Source organism: Humulus lupulus, chromosome 6 (assembly GCF_963169125.1).
Source record: "Humulus lupulus chromosome 6, drHumLupu1.1, whole genome shotgun sequence".
Lineage (NCBI taxonomy): Eukaryota > Viridiplantae > Streptophyta > Magnoliopsida > Rosales > Cannabaceae > Humulus > Humulus lupulus.
Genome location: NC_084798.1, coordinates 201,502,484 through 201,527,406, shown reverse-complemented (window position 1 = coordinate 201,527,406; position 24,923 = coordinate 201,502,484). Strand labels below are relative to the sequence as shown.

The following is a 24,923-nucleotide window of genomic DNA, read 5'->3' as shown; positions in this document are numbered from 1 at the left end:
GATTAGAAGCTTCTTAATCGAAGGATTTGACAGAAAACAACCCAGTCGAAGGCAATCGAAGTTTAAAGTTTTGAGTTTTTAGAGTTTATAAGCTTTGAATTAGACTTTGTGAATCGTTGAGTTTTTGGTTCGATTGAACCTTCGGTTTTGATGGTTTTGGACCTTTGGGAAGCTTGGGAACTTTGATTTGATGATTGGGGAATGTTTTAGGTATGATTTTGGAGGCTTTGGGATGTTGAAAATGTGTTTGGGAATGGCCCAGGGTTGGGGGCCGCGACCCTTGTTCGATGAAGAAGCTCCCTGATATTTGCACTAGCTGGGCCCCGCGACCCTTGATGATGGGCGCTGCGGCCCTTGCTTCAGGATGTGCTGAGGGCCGCGACCCAAGGTGTCAGGGCCGCAGCCCTTGGTCAGTTTTCAACCCGTTTGCATGTTTTGAACCCGGGAACATAGTTTTAGGCCTCGGGATTGTTCCTACTACTTGGATTAGTTTAAATTGATCTCCCGGAGGCTAGATATTGGTTTGAAAACCTATGATGTTCATTTTATTGATGGTATTCCTTATTTGGTTATGATTAGGTGACCGCTTAAGGACTTAAAGTCAGATCATTCTCAAGGGTCATTCTTTTACTCATTCTAGCTCGAATCTGAGGTAAGAAAACAGAGTAAGAAACTGCACCCCCAAATGAGACATGCATGGTTATATTTTGATGCATGTTGGATGGTTAAATGTGGACATTGATAGCATATTGAATACTTAGCAAGCTTGCTCATTTGCATAAAGATATCATTAGGGCATTCCATGAATATTGACTATGAAACTGTTCAGAGCTTGAGTCTCTGTGTTTGTGCATGATCATTATTATGCTAGCAACTGTTAAGTAAGCATGATGAATGCCCATGTTTATATATTTGATCTATTATATATACTGGTAGGGGGTTTACCCTAACTTTTGCCGCTTAGGTCGGCGGGTTGTAAATTTTAAATAGTAATGTCCATTTCGAGATGTATATAACTTGTAAATGTTTTGGTGGGCCCATGAACAATTTTTAATAAAATATATCCTTTCCTTTTTATTGATTTTCACCTTAACCTATTAATGACATTAGAAGCACATTTTTAACCAAAGGACTCGGGAAACGAGTCAAATTTCCGGTTCACCGATCACAGTCGCGTGTCCTGGGGCAGCCGGGGTGTGACAACTTGGTATCAGAGCTGTGCCAAGGTTAGGGTTCCTGTAGACTGGCTGGGATTGTACACACGTCACTGAAGTCAAGCTCAACTCATGGTTTGGTAATTATTTATGTAGTTATATGTATTACTGCTTAAATACATTATAAATTCTTTACCTGTATGCATGAGACACTATGATTCACCCGCGCCTTGAATATTATATTTGCAGCAACTGTGTGCTAATTTGTATTGAGATTGCTGGAGCATACTCATTATTATTGTTTGTTGCGAGTTATTATCTGATACATGTTAAGTGCTAAATGCTATAATCATGTATCCATTTGCATATATGTGTGATTATCTGTTTGTTCTTGGACCGTAAGGCGGCAAGAGGATTAGTCATTACTACCTGACTGGCCGTATTGAACATTGTTTCAGCAAGGTGTAAAAGAAAAGAATGAATCCAGATCAGACAGATATGACAACTGGCCAAAGTGATCAAGGCCAAAATAATAACAGTCAAGGTCAAGAGAATGACCAAGGACAGATTCCACCGCCAGCTCCTGAAAACTGGCAGCAGATACTTGCAGATCTGCAGGCAACAATACTGAGACAGGGGGAAGAGCTTCACCTCCTGAAACAACAGAAAGCACTTGCAGTAGCCAGTGTGTGAGAGGCACCTCCTGTGCTAGTGCCAGCAGCTGAGCAGTAGCCTGACGTTGGTAATAAATGGGAGCCTCTCTACGAAAGGTTCAGGAAGCAACAACCTCCAGTATTTGAAGGTAGTGCTGATCCTGCCAAGGCTGAGCAGTGGATGAGTATGATTACCACCATCCTGGATTTCATGAGGGTGACTTGTAATGAGAGGGTGGCCTGTGCCACTTATATGTTTTGAGAAGGTGCTCGAATCTGGTGGGAGGTTATTACCTAGACCAGAAATGTAAATGCTCTGATTTGGGAAGAGTTTCAGACTCTATTCAACGAGAAGTATTATAATGATGCTATCAGGGCGGCGAAAGCTGAGGAATTTATCAGGCTACTTCAGGGAAGTTTATCAATGACTGAGTATGCCTTGAAATTTGATCGTTTGGCAAAGTTTGCCATGGAATTGGTACCCACTCATGGGACCAGGAGGGAGAGATTCCTTCAGGGGCTACAACCTAGATTAGCCCGAGATGTTCGCATCACCACCATGGCTGGAGTGACAACTTATGCACAGATGGTGGAGAATGCACTCACTGCTGAGAGTACAGAAAACAAGATCTTGCGTGACAGTGCAGCCAGAAAGGAATTCAGGAGGACAGGTCCTCCATTTGTGGGTTCAAGTAGGGGTGGAGGCCCCAATGATCAGAAGATGAAGGTTCCTGATACCTTCCCAGTTCCAGGTCCTGACAGGCGACCACAAGGTATTGCAATGGGTCCTCCAGGTGGGAGTGAGGCTTTGAAGACTCGTCCAGAATGCCCTAGATGCAAAATGCGTCATTTGGGAGAGTGTAGGGCAAAGGCCTGCTTTTTGTGTGGAGCAATAGGTCATTTTAAGAAAGATTTCCCTAAAGCCAGAAAAGAAGAACCTAAGAAAGTAGACAGCTCGGCCCTAGCTCGAGTGTTTGCTTTGACACAAGCAGAAGCTGAGGCTTCTCCTTCAGTTGTTACAGGTCAGATTCTTAGTGCTGGAACATTTTATAATGTATTGATTGATTCAGGTGCTACACACTCGTTTGTTGCTAGTAGAATCATTGATAGATTGTGTAGACCCTGTGATTTTTATGCTGTGGGACCCAGTGGAGAATTGATAGTATCCATGAGATGGGTTAGATCTTTTCCAGTGACAGTGGAGGGCAAAGAGTTGTCAGTGGATTTGATAGAGTTTGTTATTACTAACTTCGATATGATATTGGGTATGGACTGGTTAGCAAAGTATGGGGCAACCATTGATTGCAGAAGGAAAATGGTCACCTTTGAACCTGACGGTGAGGATCTTTTTGTGTTTGTTGGTACTGTGCATGGACCACGCATTCCTATGATTTCTGCATTGAGAGCTAAGGATCTATTGCAAGGAGGTTGCATCAGATTCCTAGCTAGTGTGGTTGATACCACTAGGGTCGTGCCAGTGATTCCAGAAGATACCAGACTTGTTTGTAAATTTCTGGACGTGTTTCCAGAAGATTTGTCAGGGTTGCCACCTCACAGAGAGATTGAGTTTGTGATAGAACTGGCACCAGGGACAGAGCCAGTGTCTAGAGCACCTTACAGAATGGCCCCAGCTGAGTTAAAAGAGTTAAAAGTACAGTTGCAAGAACTGTTGGATTTAGGTTTCATTAGACCTAGTTTCTCACCTTAGGGAGCGCCAGTTCTATTTGTAAAGAAATATGGTTCTCTGAGGATGTGTATTGATTACAGAGAACTGAATAAGTTGACAATCAAGAACAAGTATCCTTTTCCAAGGATAGATGATCTGTTTGATCAGTTACAAGGCAAGACGGTATTCTCAAAGATCGACCTTCGTTTTGGTTATCATCAATTGAGGGTCAAGGAGGGAGATATACCGAAGACTGCTTTTCGAACCAGGTATGGGCATTATGAGTTCTTAGTTATGTCATTTGGATTGACTAATGCCCCTGCTGCTTTTATGGATATGATGACACAGTGTTCAAGGATTTTCTGGACCAGTTTGTGATCGTCTTTATTGATGACATTCTGGTATATTCTCAGTCAGAGTCAGAACATGAGTATCACCTGAGATTGGTTCTACAGAAACTGAGGGAACACAGATTTTTTGCAAAGTTCAAGAAATGTGAGTTCTGGTTATCTCAGGTATCCTTTCTTGGGCACATTGTCAGTAAGGAGGGGATTAAGGTAGATCCGGCAAAGATTGAAGCTGTCAGAGATTGGCCAAGGCCAAAGAATGCTTCTGAAGTTAGAAGTTTCCTTGGATTGGCAGGTTATTATAGACGTTTCGTGGAAGGGTTCTCTAAGATTGCTACTTCGTTAACTGAGCTGACACGCAAGAGTCAGAAATTTGTGTGGTCAGATAAATGTGAGAACAGCTTCCAGGAACTGAAGTAGAGATTGATTACAACTCCGATTCTGAGCCTTCCAACAGGTCAGGAGAAGTTTGTTATTTACTGTGATGCTTCTCATCAGGGTTTGGGATGTGTTCTGATGCAGTCAGAGAGGGTGATTGCCTATGCCTCTCGTCAGTTGAAGGGGTATGAAAATAGATATCCCACTCATGATTTAGAGTTGGCGGCTGTGGTCTTTGCATTAAAGATATGGAGACATTATCTCTATGGAGAAAAGTGTGAGATTTATGCAGACCACAAGAGCCTAAAATACTTCTTCACCCAGATAGATCTGAATATGAGACAAAGGCGTTGGCTGGAGTTAGTAAAAGATTATGATTGTGAGATTTTGTATCATCCAGGAAAAGCCAACGTGGTAGCTGATGCTTTAAGCCAGAAGGGTCCGGGACAGATTTATGGTGTGAGATTGATAGCCGGAGAGTTAGCAGATGATATGACCAGAGCTGGTATAGAGTTGCTGATGGGCCAGTTGGCCAATATTACGCTATAGTCTACACTGTTGGAGAGAATTAAGGAGGGTCAGTTGAGTGATCCATAGCTGATCAAGATCAGAGAGGATGTTATAGCTGGAGCATCCAGAGATTATACAGTGTCTGATTTAGGATTGTTGAGATACAAGGGGCGGATATGTGTTCCGTTAGACACTGCATTGAGGCGAGAGATTCTGGATGAATCTCATACTACACCTTACTCTTTGCATCCAGGTACCACGAAGATGTATCAGGATGTGAGATCGTTGTATTGGTGGCTGGGGATGAAGAGGGATGTAGTTGAGTATGTGGCTAAGTGCTTGACATGTCAACAGGTCAAGGTTGAGCATCAGAGGCCGGCAGGTTTACTGCAGCCTCTGGATATTCCAGAGTGGAAATGGGAAGACATCACGATGGATTTCGTGGTGGGCTTACCCAGGACGGTTAGTCAACATGATTCAATTTGGGTGATAGTAGATCGCTACACCAAATCAGCTCACTTTCTTCTAGTGAGGACTACTTATACAGTTGACCAGTATGCAGATCTCTATGTGAAAGAGATCGTGCAGCTCCATGGTGCACCTAGGTCGATCGTGTCAGATCGTGACCCCACTTTTACTTCTATGTTCTGGGGGAGTTTACAGAAAGCCATGGGTACACAATTAAAGTTCAGTACTGCTTATCATCCTCAGACAGATGGACAATCTGAGAGGATGATTCATATATTGGAAGACATGCTATGGGCATGTGTATTGGACTTTGGTGGATCTTGGAGTAAGTATCTACATTTGATAGAGTTTTCCTACAACAACAGTTATCAATCTACCATTGGAGTTGCACCCTATGAGATGATGTATGGTAGGAAATGTAGATCTCCCATTCATTGGGATGAGACAGGTGAAAGGAGATACTTGGGTCCTGTGGCAGTTCAGAGGACCAGTGATGCTATTGAGAAGATTAGAGCTAGAATGCTTACTTCTCAAAGTAGATAGAAGAGCTATGCAGATCCCAAACGCAGGAACGTGGAGTTCTAGGTAGGAGACTATGTTTTCCTCAGAGTCTCGCCATGGAAAGGGGTGAGAAGATTTGGGAAGAAGGGCAAGCTGAGCCCTAGATATGTAGGTCTATTTGAGATCCTGGAGAGGATTGGTCAAGTGGCTTACAGGTTGGCTTTGCCACTGGCATTGTCGGTCGTGCATAATGTATTTCATGTTTCAGCTCTTCGGAGGTATGTGCCTGATGTTAATCATATTTTGAGTTACGAAGATCTGGCGCTTGAGGCAGATCTCTCCTTTGAGGAGCAGCCAATCCAGATTCTTGACAGAAAAGATAAGGTCCTCAGGAATAAGACAATATCTTTGGTTAAGGTATTGTGGAGGAACAGCAAGGTCGAGGAAGTGACATGGGAGACGGAGTCAGACATGCAGAATCAGTATCCCGAGCTGTTCAGTAAATTTCGAGGACGAAATTTCTGTAAGGAGGGGATAGTCGTAATGCCCCGAATTCTCCGATGTGGTTTAATGGCGAGATTAGTAGGCCGGGAGGGCCATAGTTTTTTAATTATGCTATTAAATGATTATGTGCATGTTTATGTGAATTATATCATAATATAATGTTATATTCATGCATGTGGGTCCACATTTGTTAATTGAATTGTTTTGGCAATTTGGCCCGTTTAGGGCATAATTGAGTATTTGGGTGCGAATTGTGAATTATGAATGAGATTCCATCATTATGGAGATATATTTGAGCTAGTTGGAATGAGACGGTCTCATATAATGGATTGGCGGTTTTGTCATAACGGGGTCAATTATGGGGTAATAAGAATGTTTATTTGATGATAAATTGGGAGTATTTGAGATCAGGAGGAAATTTTGGAGGTTTTGACTATATTATCCTCGGGGGTGTTTTCGGGGTCCCGAGCACTAGGTTTTATTTGAGGTTACTTAAGCTTGAAGTAGCTTGTCAGATAGAACGTACGTTAGAAAACCTCTCGTTCTCCTTCGTTAGTTCATTTTTTCCATCTGAAGCATTTTCGAAGAAATCTCGAGTTCTAGGAGTCAGAATCGAGTGTGGATCGAGGCATAGCGATCCTAGGAAAGATTAGAAGCTTCTTAATCGAAGGATTTGACAGAAAACAACCCAGTCGAAGGCAATCGAAGTTTAAAGTTTTGAGTTTTTAGAGTTTATAAGCTTTGAATTAGACTTTGTGAATCGTTGAGTTTTTGGTTCGATTGAACCTTCGGTTTTGATGGTTTTGGACCTTTGGGAAGCTTGGGAACTTTGATTTGATGATTGGGGAATGTTTTAGGTATGATTTTGGAGGCTTTGGGATGTTGAAAATGTGTTTGGGAATGGCCCAGGGTTGGGGGCCGCGACCCTTGTTCGATGAAGAAGCTCCCTGATATTTGCACTAGCTGGGCCCCGCGACCCTTGATGATGGGCGCTGCGGCCCTTGCTTCAGGATGTGTTGGGGACCGCGGCCCAAGGTGTCAGGGCCGCAGCCCTTGGTCAGTTTTCACCCCGTTTGCATGTTTTGACCCCGGGAACATAGTTTTAGGCCTCGGATTGTTCCTACTACTTGGATTAGTTTGGATTGATCTCCTGAAGGCTAGATATTATTTTGAAAACCTATGATGTTCATTTTATTGATGGTATTCTTTATTTGGTTATGATTAGGTGACTGCTTAAGGACTTAAAGTCAGATCGTTCTCAAGGGTCATTCTTTTACTCATTCTAGCTCGAATCTGAGGTAAGAAAACAGAGTAAGAAACTACACCCCCAAATGAGACATGCATTGTTATATTTTGATGCATTTTGGATGGTTAAATGTGGACATTGATAGCATATTGAATACTTAGCAAGCTTGCTTATTTGCATAAAGATATCATTAGGGCATGCCATGAATATTGACTATGAAACTGTTCAGAGCTTGAGTCTCTGTGTTTGTGCATGATCATTATTATGCTAGCAACTGTTAAGTAAGCATGATGAATGCCCATGTTTATATATTTGATCTATGATATATACTGGTAGCATTGCTTACTTGTGAATGGCACTGACTCATTAGTCAGGGCATTGACTCATAAGTCAAGGATGGTTTTAGTATGTTTAATGCAAACCAACAAAGATTAGATCTAATCGACATCTGCATTGAATGACTCAATTGAGCATTAATGCTGGACCGACCTCAAGTTCGATGAATATTAATAAGTGCTTGTGTATCCCAAGGTTAGAAATCTAGAGCCAGAGCTGGAAAAGGCTAAGGTGAGCCACAGGTCACATGGCTAGGAGGGTATGGGACCTCCAGAGTGTGGCTCATTAGTCACCTATCCAGAGCGTGGCTCATTAGTCACTTATCCAGAGCGTGGCTCATTAGTCACCTATCCAGAGCGTGGCTCACTAGTCACCTATCCCGAGCGTGGCTCATTAGTCACCTAACCAGAGCATGACTCATTAGTTACCTGTCCAAAGTGTGTGGCTCATTAGTCACCTGTCCAGATTGTGACTCATTAGTCACCTGTTCATCTGATGACTAGAGACTTATCCAACAGTCACTCATTAGTTTAGAGCTATAAGCTCTGTGTGATGTGATTACATCATCTGATATTGTTTACTTGCAATATGTGTTTTCTTGCTGGGCTTTGGCTCATGGGTGCTATGTGGTGCAGGTAAAGGGAAAGAAAAGCTCACCCAACCTTGAGTGGAGAGCTGAGGTGACATTGTGTACATATGCGGCCGCTTGATCACCACGGCCAAGGAGTTCTCAGAGGAACTAGGGGGTTTATCCTAACTTTTGTCGCTTAGGTCGGCGGGTTGTAAATTTTAAATAGTAATGGCCATTTTGAGATGTAAATAACTTCTAAATGTTCTGGTGGGCCCATGAACAGTTTTTAATAAAATATATCCTTTCCTTTTTATTGATTTTCACCTTAACCTATTAATGACATTAGAAGCACGTTTTTAACCAAAGGACTCGGGCAACGAGTCAAATTTTTGGTTCATTGATCACCGTTGCGTGTCCCGGGGCAGCCGGGGCGTGACAATATCACCATGAACTTCGTGGTTGGTTTGCCGAATACTGTGGGACATCATGATTCGGTGTGGGTGATCGTGGATAAGTATACCAAGTCCGCCCACTTTTACTTGTTAGGATGACTTATACTGTGGAGCAGTATGCCGAGTTATTTGTGAAGGAAATTGTTTGACTTCATGGGGCTTCGAGGTCGATAGTATCCGACAGGGACCCCACCTTCACCTCCAAGTTTTGGATGAGCCTGTAGAAAGCTATGGGCACACGGTTGCGCTTTAGTACCGCTTATCATCCTTAGACAGATGGACAGTCTGAGAAAACGATTCAGATACTGGAAGATATGCTATGAGCCTATGTGCTAGATTTTGGGGGATCTTGGAGTAAGTATCTCCCTTTGATTGGGTTCTCGTACAACAACAGTTATCAGGCGACTATCGGAGTGGCTCCGTACAAGATGTTATGCTGAAGGAAGTGTAGATCACCTATCCATTGGGATGAGATGGGTGAGAGAAGGTACTTAGGTCCTGAGATGGTTCAGAGGACCAATGAGGCGATTGAAAAGATTAGAGCTTGAATGCTCGCCTCCCAGAGTCGCCAGAAGAGTTACTCGGACTTGAAACGCAGGAGTATAGAATTTCAGGTCGATGACCATGTGTTTCTTAGGGTTTGACCTTTGAGAGGAGTGAAACGGTTTCGTGTTCGGGGCAAGCTGAGCCCTAGGTTTGTTGTCCCCTTTGAAATTCTATACGGGTTGGAGAGGTAGATTACAGGCTGACAATGCGGCCAACTTTGTCAGGGGTTCATGATGTGTTTCACGTGTCCATGCTCCGGATGTATGTATCAGATTCTACACACGTCTTAAGTTATGAGAACTTGGAGCTAGATCAGGATTTTTCATATGAGGAGAAGCCGGTTCAGATTTTCGACCGGAAGGGTAAAGTCTTGCGGAGCAAGATTATCGCCTTGGTGAAAGTGTTGTGGAGGAACATCAAGGTAGAGGAGGCGGCATGGGAACTTGAATCAGATATGCGGGAGCGGCATCTCGAGTTGTTCAGATAATTTCGAGGATGAAATTTTTGTAAGGAGGGGATAGTTGTTGCGACCCAAATTTGCTAATAAGGCTTAGGGCCTTGATTAGCGTGCCTGGAGGACAATAAGTGGTTTATTTTGTTAATATGTGAATTTGATAAATATGTGATTAGAAATGCATGTTTAGGTGAATTAAATATGCATGTGGGCCCCATTTGGTTGTTAGGGGCGCATTTTTAATTTTATCCCGTTGAGGGCATGAATGAAATATTCATGTATATTGTGATTGATACCATGTGTGAGTGGTGATATATTTGTGGTTCATGATCCGAGACGGTCCTAGGGAGCGGTTTAGCTAGAAAGTCACAACGGGGTCAAATACACAGCTCGGGAAGAGCCTAGGGGTATTTTGGGAATATAACTTGTGTTCGGGAATTATTGGGTAATGGTTAGTAGCTTATTGATAATTTGGTATGTTTGGATTAACGGGGATTTTTAGGTATACTCAAGGACTTAGCGGGATGTGTTAAAAGAATAAACTACCCTTGGTGATATATGAGGACTTAGGTTAACTTAAGGGGCAATTGAGACATTTTGGTTGTTGGATATACTCAGTTGAGGGCTGGGGAATACTAGAACACTTAGACAAAGCATAGGAAGGAAAAGTGAACCAACTTCTCACACTCTCTCTCTCCCATTCGATGCTCTTCCTCTCCTTCTCTAAGGTGGTTGATTTTGAAGGATTTTAGGCTAGAAATTCAAGGGATTCGAGGCTAGGACTTGGGAGACTTACCTAGGTTCAAAGGTAAGTTCTAATTCAGTTTCTTGATTGAATTCTACTGAGAAATGTTAAGGTTGGGAGCTAATATGTGTTTTGATTTGTGGAATCTTGGGATTAGTGGATTTGAGCTTAGAATTGAATATGAAAGAAGCTCAGGGATGAATTTCTACTTGAGGTAAGGGTTCCATGCATCTCTGAAGTTATTTGCTTGTGTGGTTTAAGTTTTCTGGTTTTTTGTTTATGTTTTGTAAAGTTTTAAACCACTAGGTGATTCTTGGGTTTGATTGTGTGTTTGGGGTTTGTTGCCGTTATTTCTTAGTTGCCATATTGTTATTTGGGGTTAGGGGTCGAATTGGGACTTTCTTGTACCTTGGTATTGATTTGGAAGAGGTTTGGCTAGGGAAAAATGTTGGGAAAAACCCAGTTTTCTAGGTTTGCGTATAAGCGTCGCGGCTCTGTTCTTCCGTGCTGCAGCGCTAGGTTGAATAAGAATATGGGGACCATTTTGGGTGCCGCGGCCCCTATAAGGTTGTGATGTGGCCCTAGGACAATTCCAGGAGACAAGATTTTGTGTTTTTAGGGTTTTGGCTCAGGGGGCTCGGGGGACGCTTTCGCTACCTTGTGTTGGGAAACGGGAGTTCCCGAGAGCATGAGATTGGTTATGGGAGATGATTATGAATTCATTTGTAATGAGAGTGCTATGTATGTGTTGTGAGTAGGTTTTCAACGAGGCTCGGGTTAGAGGACTGTGCTCGGAATTTCGGTGCTCAAGAAGCTCAGGATACAGGTAAGAAAACTGTTGTACCTGTAAAGCAGGGCGAGGCCCCATAGTTGTGTTGCAGGGCACGACCCTATATGATTGTGTGCAGGGTGTAGCCCCATTGATTATGTTAATACATTTTTTAGTATTTGTTTAATTATGCTATGTGTGCATATATGTGAATGAACGGCAAGGGGCCAGGAGCAGCGTTTAGCATGCGGAGTGCGAGTTTCCAGGGTTAGACCCTAAAGGATACCTGGGATATCCTCATGGTGCAGACCGCGAACCTAGGGCTGGTAAAGTGCCTGGGACGGCATGGCCATATGTGTTTAGCCTGTTGGCGGATTTTTTATATGCTGAATGATTGATATGCATATGTTATTTATTTTTGTGGAGTTTTCTTGCTGGGATTCGGCTCACGGGTGCTCTGTGGTGCAGGTAAGGGCAAGGGGAAAATCTACCAACCATGAGTACGGAGAGCGTGAAGCGACGCGTACATGTCTGGTCTGCCTTGCTGCCACGACCAAGGGTATTTTTGGGAGATGGTTTGTTCTAAATCTTATTTTGTCGTGTAGTCAACTTTAATCATATTTTGAGTTGTAAATATTTATAAACAGTATTTCGGGATCCTGAATGTTAAACGTTTTATAATTTTCAATGAATGACTACATTTTCAAATTATGTGATTTTAATACAGTTTAGTTACACTTTTGACCTAAATTCTTTATTAGCAAGTTAAATGCACATTTTAAACTCACTTAGTAACGACTCTAAGGTAGTAGGGCGTTACATGCCTCCTGCTTGTTTTACATTGTCTAAAGAAGAGAAGCAAGCCATATGTAAATCATTGGCAGAGATGAACGTGCCTGATGGTTATTCATCGAATGTTCGAAACTTGGTGTCTATGCAAGATTTGAAGTTAATTGGAATGAAATCACATGATTGTCATATATAAATGCAACAATTACTTGTAATTGCCATTTGGTCAGTTTTACCAAAATGAGTTCGAGATAGTGTGACAAGTGTGTGCATGTTCTTTAATCAACTATCCAGAAAAGAATTGGAAATGAAGAAGTTGAGTGCATTGCATGATGAAGTAGTTGAAACTTTATGCAAGCTTATAAAATATTTTCCACCATCTTTTTTTAAATCATGATACATTTGATGGTCCATTTAGTAAGAGAAGCTAAGTTGTGTGGGCCAGTTTGGGCGAGATGGATGTATCCATTTGAAAGGAATAGGAATGTGTTGAAGGGATATGTACGCAATCACCATCGCCATGAAGCTTGTATGGTTGAGTGTTATTTAGGAGAAGAAGCTGTGGAATTTTATTCAGAGTACATGGTTGGATTCGACACAATCGGAATTATCAAACCACGAAATAACTCAGATGGAGTTGATAGAGGATTATGAGGGAAAGGAATAGTAGTGATCATATCTCGTGTAGAATTAGATCAAGCTCATTTAGTTGTGTTGGAAAACAATCCTGAGGTTCAACCATATACAACGTAAGTTATAAATTTAATAAACATTATGCTCATTTTTATGTAAAATTGAAATTTTAATGTTGTACTTTGTATTTGTAGTGAGCACATAGAGTTATTACAATCAATGATTCCAAACAAGGTTAAAAATAAATAGAAATGGATCATAGATGAGGATCATAAAACATTTAGTCGATGGTTGAAAAATATTATTCTAGCAAGGTTGGGAGAAGAAAACCATGGAGTGTCAACAGAGTTAAAACGCATATCATTTGAAGCAAGTGTTCATGTAATAAAGCACCATGCTTACATTTTTGGAGGAAAAAAATTTCACACAAAGTCAAGAGATGATGCTCGAATGGTTCAAAATAGTGGAGTAAGTATTGTTGCAGAAGCAATGCATTTCGCTAGTGCAAAAGACAATAATCCAGTAGTTGGTACTATGACATTTTATGGGGTTGTTGAAGAAATATGAGAGCTTGATTATTCCTTATTTCAAATTCCCCTTCTCAAGTGTTCTTGGGTGGACAAAAATGTTGGGGTTAGAATTGATGAACTTGGATTCACTTTGGTTGATTTAAGTAAGAAAGGTCACAAAAATGATCCTTTCATCATGGCTACCCAAGCAAAACAAGTGTTTTACATAACTGATCCTGTTGATGATAAATGGTCAGTTGTTTTACGAACCCCGGAGAGGCAGTTTATAGAAGATGAAAATGATGAAGAAAATGATGATTTGTTCCATGATAATTTTATTGTTGGACAACCAATACATGATCAAGTTGAGCAAACCCATTATTTCAATGAAGATGATGATGATGGGGAATACATTAGAAATGATATTAGAGACAGAATATGGGTAGATTGTGAATCAACCAAGAAAAGAAAAAGGAAAAGAAAATGTGTCCAGTGAGTAATGTATTAATTTTTATGTTAAATATGTATTTATTTATGTCATAATTGTAATGTTAATTCTTGTTTATGTACAGATGACAAATTCTGAAGAGGAGAACACACCTAATAGGCGAGGCCCAACAAAGAAGAACAATATAAATAATAAAAAAGCTAAGGGAATAAGGAGAGTATTACATTTAATGATAAGGGTCAACCTATAGGGAAAGCGTATGGCGAGATGCAATCGTACCTTGGAGTTAAAACTAGGAGAATAGTCTCTCTCAATTATAAGGATTGGAGACAAGTCCCACAAGAATTGAAGAATAGAATATGGGAGGATGTATATGTAAGAAATATTTTAATATATTGATCATTTTCATGAATTACTTTGTATTTAATTAATCATCTTCTTTCTATTTCAGGGTGGCTTTAACATTCCAGAAAATTGGAAAAAGAATTAATTAAATGTGCGGGAAGAATGATGAGAGATTTTAAGATCAACGCCACTAGTGACTACATCTACCCTTTGGCAAAAGCGGGTTTGATAGATGAACTCCAATTCCTTCCTAAGAAATATCCAGAACTTGACCTTGAAGATTGGAGGACCTTTGTTAGCCACTGTTTATCTCCTGAGTTTATGGTACTATTACGTATATGATTTATTAGTTTTGAAGTATTAATAATTGCTTAAAAAGTTACCGTTACTTATTTTATGTAGGGGGAAGCACAACGTGAAAGAGCTCTCAAATATACTTCGAGGCATCGTACATCTCGTAGAGGGCTTGCCAATGTTAGAGAGGACTTGGTAAGTAATTCACATCACTATTTTACAACTGTCAACCTGTTATGAAGAATATTTCACTCACCAACTTTAATTAATTGTTGTATGTTGTAGAAAAATGAACTAGGTGTGGAAGATGTAGAACGGTACCAAGTTTGGATAAGAGCACGAGAAAAGAAGAAGGTTCTTGTCTCAAATTTGGACAAACAAATTGAAGCAAGAATTGTAAGTGGTTTGAAGCAAGTGTTTTAAAGTAATGTAGGAATGATAAAGTTCTTATAATTTACTAATATAATCGATCACTGGTTTGTTTGATAGAATGAGTTGGAAGAAAAAGTTAGTAGTGGAGAAATCATTGCAAAGGGTCGAAATGACATATTAACACAATCTTTAGGGACACATGAGCACCCAGGTCGTGTTAGAGCACTTGGGTATGATATTATTTTTTATTTGTTGCATTTAACTTCATTCTACAATATTTTAGTTTTTAAATAATTGGGTTGATTATTGTAGGTCATTTGCGAAGATTTCGTCCGTCTTTGGAAGAAAACAAAAAAATAGCAAAAGAAATGGTTGATGTTGTTAGTAAGAAAGATGCAGAAATTGCGAGGCTCAAAGCAGAAATTAAAGCTTTAGAGGAGGAAAGAGCTAAACAAGCAGATGAGATAGAGGATATGGATGAACACGACAACGATGACAAGCAGAATGACAAAGAATATCACACACCGTACATGCAGGATGACGTGCCTCCACAATTTACAACTAATGTGTTACTTTGTTAAGATAATATTCATAATGTGGTGGCAGAGGGTGTTATCAATGATAGTGTGGGTCCACTAACTATTCATGGTGTTCAACTGATAGACGAATACGCGAGGGTGCGAGTCACCAAAATGTTACAAGAGGATGCTGAAATCCCATGTTTTGTTGGGGAGATACGCTATGTTCGGGATACCTATGACATTTTCATTCCTTGGCCAAAAGATTTAATTATGACTAATTAGGTATAAAAGAATTATTTAATTTGTTACCTATTAAAATATTTGTTGGCCCATTATTTTAATATTCTTTTTACTTGATGTTGCGTAGGGTCCTCTAAAAAAGAGACCTCCTATGTCAAAAAGCCCATCCAAGGACAAGTCGAACCGTAATTCTACCACTAGCCCACATTTGTCATCAGCTAGATCCCATGTCAATCCAGAAAACACTCTAATAGAAGGCCAACCATTTTCCGATCACATCATGAATCGCATCCATGTTAACCTTCAGTTTATGGTGAGAGAATTTTGCAGAGTTAAAGGATTAAACAAAGTAGTCTCAATTCTAGTGGACCCATCATTCATGAATCGCGAGTTAATATTTATAACTTCAGAGGATGTGGAACAAGTTGCTACTTTACATATGATTGGAGGCTCAGCAATGATATTCGGACTAAGGTATCCCTTCAACTAATTCTTTGGAATGATATGAAATTTAGAATGGTTATGAGTAATGCTATGTGATCTGTTGCATATTTTCATAGTAAATTGAATGTTTACAGGTTTGGGTAGTCCTATTTATAGGGGAAACTCGGCCAAAAATTTTCAAAAATATATAGCACTTAAGAAAATTTTGCAGATGCATTTGAGAGTCCCTATTTCCAAATCAACGTATCTTTTACAAGTTTTTTGACACTGAGCATCTTAGCATTAATAATGCTAACGATGTAGAACGATCAACCATTGACTTGGAAAATTGGTTGATGACCATGAATAGAGTTGGTCAACTATACTTTATACCTTGGAACATACGGTAAGAAATATTATAAACTTTTATTATTTGATTATTCATATTAAAATTTTAATTATTTTATTTAACACGCTTATTATTTTAGGGAACATTGGATGTTGGTGATTGCTATGCCAAAAGGGAAAATCGTGTTCTTGGATACACTGAAAGCACACAAACGTCCTGAAGAAATTGATTCAATGATACAAGGTAAGTTTTAAATTTTAAAAAATATTTCTTAATACGCAACAATTATTACATGTTACTGCATTTTAATAATTTTTTGTTATTTTTATTTTTAAATAGTGCATATTATAAGGCTTCTTCCAATGAATTACTTGGCAATCCTACAAAGATATTCAATGTTGCATGTCCAAAACAACCACAAAGTCATGAATGTGGTTTTTATGTGTTGAAGTACATTAGAGATCTTGTACGGGCATCAAATACAATAGAAACCTTAAAAGAAAAGTAAGTTTATTTTTTATAACTTATTTTGGTATCGATAATCTATAAAATAATCAATGTTGTTATTTATTAATTTTACAGTTTGATGGGAAGAAGCAATATTATGAGATTGCAGACCTCTTGCCAATTTAAGACGAATGGTTAGGTCGATTGATGACATACATTTATTAGTAAGTCTATTTTGTTTATGAGTTCGTTTAGTTCTGAGTTTAGTTTTATGTAAATGTATTAATGTTAAGGCTAGCTATCTTACTTAAGTATTTGTGTTTTATATGCTTACGTATGACATTTCTAATTAATGAAAGTTAACATATTTTCATTCAAAAAAATTCATGACCAATTCCAATTGTAAAAATATATATAACTATAAATTCATATAATTATACCATTTAAAAAAAATTAGGGCAAAAAATATATATCTATATATAAAAATAGAATTGAGTCATTTAAAAATAATAAAAAATAATTATTAAAAAGGGGGGGGGGGGGGGGGGGGGGGCTTTCTACTTTGGTTATTATGTAAAAACCAAAGTAGAAAGTGAGGGTTCTACCTCGCTTTTTACATAATAACCAAAGTAGAAAGTGCCCAGCAAGGAAGCATACCCCACTTTCTACTTCGGTTATTATGTAAAAACCGAAGTAGAATCCCCACTTCGGTTTTTAAGTACTTTTTACTTCGCTTTGAACTACTGCGGTTGCGAATTTTAGCGAAAGCCGAAGTAACTCCAACTTAAAAACCGAAGTAAAAGCTCTTTTTTCTTCTTGAGGTCTCCCATAGGGAGACGTAGGACACGTGGGACGTCTCCCACTGGGATACGTGGGACACGTGCCACATCTCCCAATGGGAGACGTTGGAAGTATTCCTTGGCTATTACCCTCGACCTCTTCTCTTCTAGAGGTGCGATACACAGAGGTGGGCAGAGGCGAATTGGGGCGGAATTCTGGCAATTTTTAGGGTTCAAAACCTACGAAAATCTCTCCATTTTCAAGTTTTGAGGTAAATTTTCTTGAGAAAATATATAGGTTTTGTATTAAGAAGGTATTTATATGCGATTTTGTGTTATTTTTTTTTATAATTATGAGTTTTTTCATTATATTTTTTAGGATTTCTTGGAGAATATAGGAGGTGTGGGTGGGAACTTGATATTTTGACTCAAAATTTATATTTCAAGCACACATTTAAGGTAAGTTTTCAAAATTATAAGTATAAATTATTGTTAAAATGACATTTAGTGATATTTTCTTTATTTGTTTTGATTATTTGGAAATTTTGAGTGGGTTTCTAAGAAAATAACTTTGTTGATGATATAGAAAATAATTTTAATTTTAATTTTACATTTCACATTGTGTATAGATTTGATTATATGTTTATGCTTTTTTTTTAATTTTTATTAGTTTTTAATTTAAAAATTATGTATATTATATATATATTTTTTAATTTTTTTTTATTGACATTGTAGCTAGGTTGATTATATATAGTATTGTTAAAATAATTTTTTTAAATAATTAGAAAAACACTACTACAAAAACACTATTTCAGGATACTTTTTTAGGACACTCACCTAGATACAAGTCCTAAAAATAGCTCTGGACTACACGAGTCCTAAAAACTATGTGTGTCCTAAAAGTTTGAATTTTTTTTTAACAAACACCTCCTGGGCTTTTTAGGACTCACATCTTTTACGGCTCGAGGAGTGAGTCCTAAAAACTATGTGTATCCTAAAAGTTTGAATGTTTTTTTAACAAACACCTCCTGGAATTTTTAGGACACTCGTTGCGAGTCCTTAAAGAATTTTTTTAGGACACGCGGTGCAAGCCCTAAAAACTTATGTGTGTCCTAAAAGTTTGAATTTTAAAAAATCACGAATTCCCTCTTGGGCTTCAAAACCCACTAAAAAATTAGACCCAATGGCCACCGTGGAGTGGTGGCGCCGCCACTTACTCTAACCATTCTTTTAGGGCTCGCAATGCGAGTTCTAAAAACATTCTTTTGCGAGTCATAAAAACATTCGTTTAGGACTCAAAAACTGCGAGTCCTAAAAATTTCAGTTTTTAAGGCTCTCAAATAGAGGGCTCGCATGCCGCGAGTCCTAAAAAGCATTTTTTGTAGTAGTGAAATTAGAGATATATGAAAAGTTATGTGTATTGAGTTTTTAGTGACTTAGCTGTTAGAATTTTTAAGTCTAAGCTCTATATATGGTTAATTAGTGGCTCATTGGAAATTGTTTAGTGATATTTGTTTAGTAATCTTTTATATATTAATTAAATTAATTTTGTAGGTTGTGGTTTTGTTGGAGTGATATTTTAGGGTATTTTTTTGCCTCAAAGAGGTAATTAAGTGTCTAAAATTACAAGAATAAGTTATATATTGTTAGATATTTAGTGATATTTTATATATTATTTATTAATTTAATTTTTTTAGTTTTTGATTTAATAGCAGAGTGGATTGCTAAGTGAAGTAATTTTGCTAGCATGGATTATTAATTGCAAGAGTTACATATATATTCTCTTACTTCTACTTTTAATATTATTAAACAAATGTTAGAGGAGTTTTAATATCTTAAATATTCATCCATAGTGAAGTAGGTTCTGAGATTAAAATTGTGTGCTGCAGTGATAATGGAATGTTGAGAACTTTATGTGTTTTAGTGAAGTAGGTTTTGAGAATTTTGGTTGTGTGCTGCGGTGCTATGAGGAAGAAACTTATTGTATGTTGTTTGAACTGTTTGTTTTATTATTCACATTCAGATGGTTAGGGCACTATTATAGGGGAAATGCTACCCGATTTTATCTAAGATTACAAACAATTAGCTTAGTATAGACATCCAACTCTATCATGTGCTTATTTAGTGTCGTTTCTTTTATTTTTCATAGACATAGGAGAATATATGACTGCTACATAATGAGGATGTTGAAGGATTTGATTGAATATGCGAGTTTAAGACATTACATGAGAATAGTATTATTAATTAAAATTTACAAATTATTTTTCAAACCATATATATAAATGTAATCAAATAATTAATTAATATATTCTACTTTATTTTTTTTTTGCAGCTAACAAGTACGTCATATACAGAATGGGCGACATATGTGTTACCGATAATCCAAAGTTACCGACCTCATTGTTAGGTTTTCTTACTTTTTACTGCTTTCTTCATATATAGTGCAATAATTGTTAATTTTGCATATGTCTAACAAATATTGCTTATCATGTAAAATAATCTAAATTTTCTATAATGAAGATTTACAATTTGATTTTATTAATTATATCATTTTAAATTTATTAATTATATCAATTTTAATTTAATTAATTATTAAATCAAATTCATTTTAATTAATTATTAAATCAATTTAAATTTATATTAATTATTAAATAAATTTATTCTAATTAATTATTAAATCAAATGAATTTAATATTAATTATAAATTAATGTAATTATTTGTTTTAAAATGGTGGACTTTCAATGTCTCCCACTAGGAGAGGTGAAAGACATCCAACATCTCCCAATAGGAGAGGTTGAAAGTCCACGTTTTTGGACACCTTTCAACCTCTCCCACTGGGAGACGTGGAATGTCTCTCATCTCTCTCATTGTGAGACGTGAGATGTGCACTTACAATGTCTCCACCTACGATGTCTCCCCCCGCGGGAGACATTGTAGACTTTTAATGTCTCCCAAATAAAGTCATAAAACCATTATATTGTTTTAGTGTATGTGCTATGGAAAATGGAATTTCTGTCTTGAAATGTTATGATAAGTATGATGAAACATGTATTTTCTTTCTTTGATGTGAACTGGATTATATGTGTTTGTATGATGAATGAAAAGAGATGGTTGCTATCGTGCTAAACGCAACACAACAAATGAGTTACTAAGGATATGACGTAACTCAGAGGACGGACGCGTCGAGATTATTCAAGGACCTGAGATCCTATTTACCTCATAGAGGAGGTTTTACCAACCCAGTTATACTGGTTACCTCAAGATGTGACATGGACAATAGAGGTGTAATGATCACAAAGAGTATGCTTATGATTGAATGAATGGGATGTATGACTATGTTTCATTTTGAATATGAGATATAAGTATGATGACGTTATGAATTGTTCTATTATGTTATACATGTCTTTCTTGCCTTATTTTTTATTTTGTTGTACTTCCTTACTGGACTTTTAGCTCACCCCCTTACTTCCCCCTTTCAGGTAATAAATATGGTTTCTCTTGCACACGATGTGATGTGGGGAATTCCGACGTCTGAGTGTGTATGGCATGAGGGTTTTCTATGAATGAATAAATGATCAACATAAGCGCCGAGTTTTAAAGAACTATGTTATGGACATTATTTTTAAATTTACCAGTGGGACTCAAACTTTTTATTTTCTTTAAACATTGCATATGAACACTTTATTTTTAGTTTAAATTATTAGGCCCAAACTTGCATGTTTTATCAAGCGTCGCTGAATTTATCTTTTTAAGTAGTATTTTTTTAATTATTTATAAGATGAGAGACGTTTTTACAAAGTAATAAAATAGGGCGCTTTACACCGAACTAATGCATTTTGTCATTATTATTATTCACTACCATTTATTCTGGGGAATTTAATTCATAATTTCCTTTCTTCCTATCTTATTTCACATATTTCGCTAGCTAATCGTATTCATCTTGAAAATTGAGTATAACAAAATGGGATTACGGTGAAAACTTTTTTTATTTAAAAATGAAAAGAGATTTTTACCCTACAAATATTTGTCTAACTATCATTTTATTTAATATCTATATTCATGATTCTTTTTATTAACAATATTATTTAATTAAACTTAGTACGTAAGTCTAATTTTATTTTATTTATGTGTAATATTTTATAATTACAGCATTCCGATTTCATCTATTGATTTTGCAATCCATATAAAATAATTTTCATTTTTTTTAGTAAACAACTTAATAGAATAATGATTTTGATTTTTCTATATTTTACTCCTATTTTCACTATAGATTTATTCAGATTCTGATTATTATTTAGTAGACGTACTATTAGTGTAAATATATATCACTTGGCATATTCAATAATTGTGATATGTTAAAGAAATAAAATTTATCTAGAGGTGTGATGCACTTATACCTTTTATATATTGGATAAACTTACGTGAATTTATTAATATATTTTGTTTCAATTTTATAATTAATTTTTTCATTATACTATTCTTGAATGAGTTTATGGCTATGTATCTATTTAACAAAAGAAATAGAAAAAGGTGGACATACGTGTACTTCTTGTGAGTCCTTTTAAACACATGTCGCAATAAAAACATATATCTTGATAGAGACAAAAAAAATACTCCATAAATGTAGGGGAATTTTAGGGTATGTACCCTTTAAAATATAGTAAAATTTTTAATAATGCCTCCATAACTTACTATCCCAAATATATGACACTTTTAATTTTTTTGTCCAATAATACCCTTGGCATTCAAACCACTTCCTCTCTCTCTCAGTCGGAACTCTCTCTCTCTCTCGCGTTAATGTCTCTCTTTCTCTCACCCTCTCTTTCCCTCTCTCTCACTCAGAACTCTCTTTCTCTCTCATGCTCACACATTTCTCTCAACCACCATCTTTTCTGTCAACGTTAATGGTAACCTCTTTTTTTTTAAAAAAATTTGAATCATGACATTGAATATGGTGTAATGTAGTTATGAAATTTAAATATTTAATCTCTATTTTGCAAAAATATTGCTTAAAAATAGGTTTGATTCTATCTGCATTATTTTGAAATAATGGGTTTAAATTCTCTGAAGTTTTTTGGTCGGTTGATGTTCATTCGATGCCATTTCGATGCTCAATCAATGGTGATTTGATGACATTAAGTGAATATGTGTATTGTTGATTGTATAATCGATGCATCAATAAATATTGACGATGGTAAATCGATAGGGTTGCGATGCTATTTCGATAGGGTTTCGATGCTTGATTAGTTTTAGTTTTCATTTGTTTAAAATCGATGCAATTTCAATTTCGATTCGATGGTATTATTAGTTTTTTATTTGTTAAATGTACATCGATGCTATTTCGATGGTGCATCGATGCTTTCTTAGTTTTAGTTCTCTTTTACTAAATATAATAAACTCGATGCTATTTCGATGCCATGTCGATGGTTTTCCGATGCCATATATTTGGATGATGATGTATAAATGATATTTCGATGGGGAGTCAATGGTATATACTTGTTATCTATTTGAAAGCGATTCGATGCTATTTTGATGGCATATCAATATTTGGTTTGTTTTTTGGAAACATGAGTAACGATGCTATTTCGATGGTATTTCGATACTTATGCATATAGGTTGATTTTTGTTTATTGTTGTACTACCAAATCGATGATGTTTCGAAGGAAATTCGATGAACTGTATATTTTTGTAATTTTACTTAATTCTCTCTTTTTTAGATATTTTGTAGATGTCACCCAAACGTATCCCGCCGCTTGAGATCCCCATAGAGGATCATTGTGTCGGTCATATCACCTATAGGGGTTCCGAGAGGTTAACCAAAATTGAAGAAAAGGTTTGACGAGCATGGGTTGTTGGAGAGAGTGAAGGAGCCTATTTTTGGACCATTTTTCATAACCCTTGCTTTTTTGTTCTCGGGGGCATTGATGCACACAATACTTTTGCAGAAGGTGAAGTCTCCACATGACGAAGAGTTACACATCTTGATGGGCCCAAACTTATGTATGTTTGGGGTGCACGAGTTTTCCATTATGACTGGGCTAAGTTGCTCCTGTCCACTACTTGCCGCTGACATTCAACCTAAACTAAAGTCCTCCCGCCTACTCAATACATATTTCGATGTGGAACCCGAGAAAGACATTAGGATCTTTATGTTGGAACAAGCTCTTGGTATGTGTGATGCACCTGATGATTTGTTCAAGCTCGGCTTGGTTTATTTTGTGGAGGGGATACTATTGGCCGCTGAGAATGACAATGTTATTTGGTGAGATTCATTGTTGATGGTCGAGGATTTAGAGTATTTTGAAAAGTATCCATGGGGATCCCTTTCATTCAATACAACTGTGAAACATTTCAGTAGAGATATGAAAGCAGTTGGTGCTACAATACCCAGTAAGAAGGAGAAAAAGACCACTAAGGTGGAACTGGTATCCACCAACCTTGCAATATTGGGCACACAAGACTATTCTTGATTTGTAGAAGGAATACGCCAAGCCTGTGGATTCAAGTTCCCTAGGATACTATAGTGGGAGAGCACAGACAAGCTGAAGCATTCACATAAGAAGGATATACTTGCGAGGAGATGTGTAAGTTATTTTAAATTTAACTTATCCAAAAAAATTTGCCTGATACCAATTAACTTCAGGAGTTTCTAACTTTCTTGTTTTTTTTCCATTCAGTTGTCATGCATTTCTATCCTCAGACCTCGACCAGACGAACGATAATTCTTTGACACTATATATCAGAGAACAAAAGGGGATGCTCCTAGGTATGCGATGCTGCGGGATATGATCCAGCCTGCGCCTGAGGAAGGAAGACCCTTCAATCCTGAGGTTGAGGTTGTTGTGATGGCTGAGATAGCCATGGAGGCTAGCATATTTACGGAGGATGCTGCGATGAAGAATGCTCCTGATACTAGTGCAAAACCTACTCCTGCTCCCAGTCTTGGGGCTTGTGAATTTGTGTTGGGTGAGATGGCCAGACTATCAGGTTTAGTAGATGAGGTTAAGGCCACTCTAGGTATCGTGCTTAAGAATCAAGAAGTTATATTGGAGAAGCTGGCAACACTTGGTGGTATACCTACTCCTGCACCTACTCCAACAAAGGACATAGAGTATGACATCCTCACCACATGTTACGAGCCTCCTGTTGGAGAAGCCACACCTCCTCAACCAGTGCAAACGGTCTTAGGTACTACTAATCTATGAGTTATTACATTTTTTTTTAAAACTAAGTAGATTGTATACTAATTGCTTTGTTAAAGGTAAACACACTAGACAGAGACAAGTGAGGTACGAGGACTATACTTCAGCAACCAAGCATCCAAAATTAAAAAACCCAATGTAGATCCATCCTTTAAAGGAGTTGGATCAAGCGATGTTGACAACTTTTAACCGATGGGTACTTGGTGAGATTGTCAACAACAGACCGAGGAAGTTGGATGGTGGTGAGGGCACCCCTGTTTGGTTTCTGAAG

The 24,923-nt window shown here is 37.6% G+C and overlaps 1 long non-coding RNA gene across 3 annotated transcripts in view; it reads left to right on the top strand.

The window, feature by feature from the left end:
- Positions 1–21,276, top strand: part of LOC133782972 (uncharacterized) — a 50,560-nt gene extending 29,284 nt beyond the window's left edge. The window contains exons 3-16 of one of the 3 annotated variants that reach the window (XR_009870747.1): positions 11,769–11,875; positions 13,804–14,054; positions 14,131–14,348; positions 14,427–14,513; positions 14,604–14,714; positions 14,808–14,920; positions 15,003–15,493; positions 15,579–15,925; positions 16,030–16,280; positions 16,363–16,466; positions 16,563–16,727; positions 16,806–16,894; positions 19,782–19,851; positions 20,930–21,276. This is a non-coding gene — a long non-coding RNA (uncharacterized LOC133782972). Of the gene's footprint in view, positions 1–11,768; positions 13,724–13,803; positions 14,055–14,130; positions 14,349–14,426; positions 14,514–14,603; positions 14,715–14,807; positions 14,921–15,002; positions 15,494–15,578; positions 15,926–16,029; positions 16,281–16,362; positions 16,467–16,562; positions 16,728–16,805; positions 16,895–19,781; positions 19,852–20,929 lie in introns of all 3 variants that reach the window. The other 2 variants (XR_009870745.1, XR_009870746.1) reach the window with 2 other exon arrangements.
- The last annotated feature ends 3,647 nt before the right edge of the window (positions 21,277–24,923 follow it).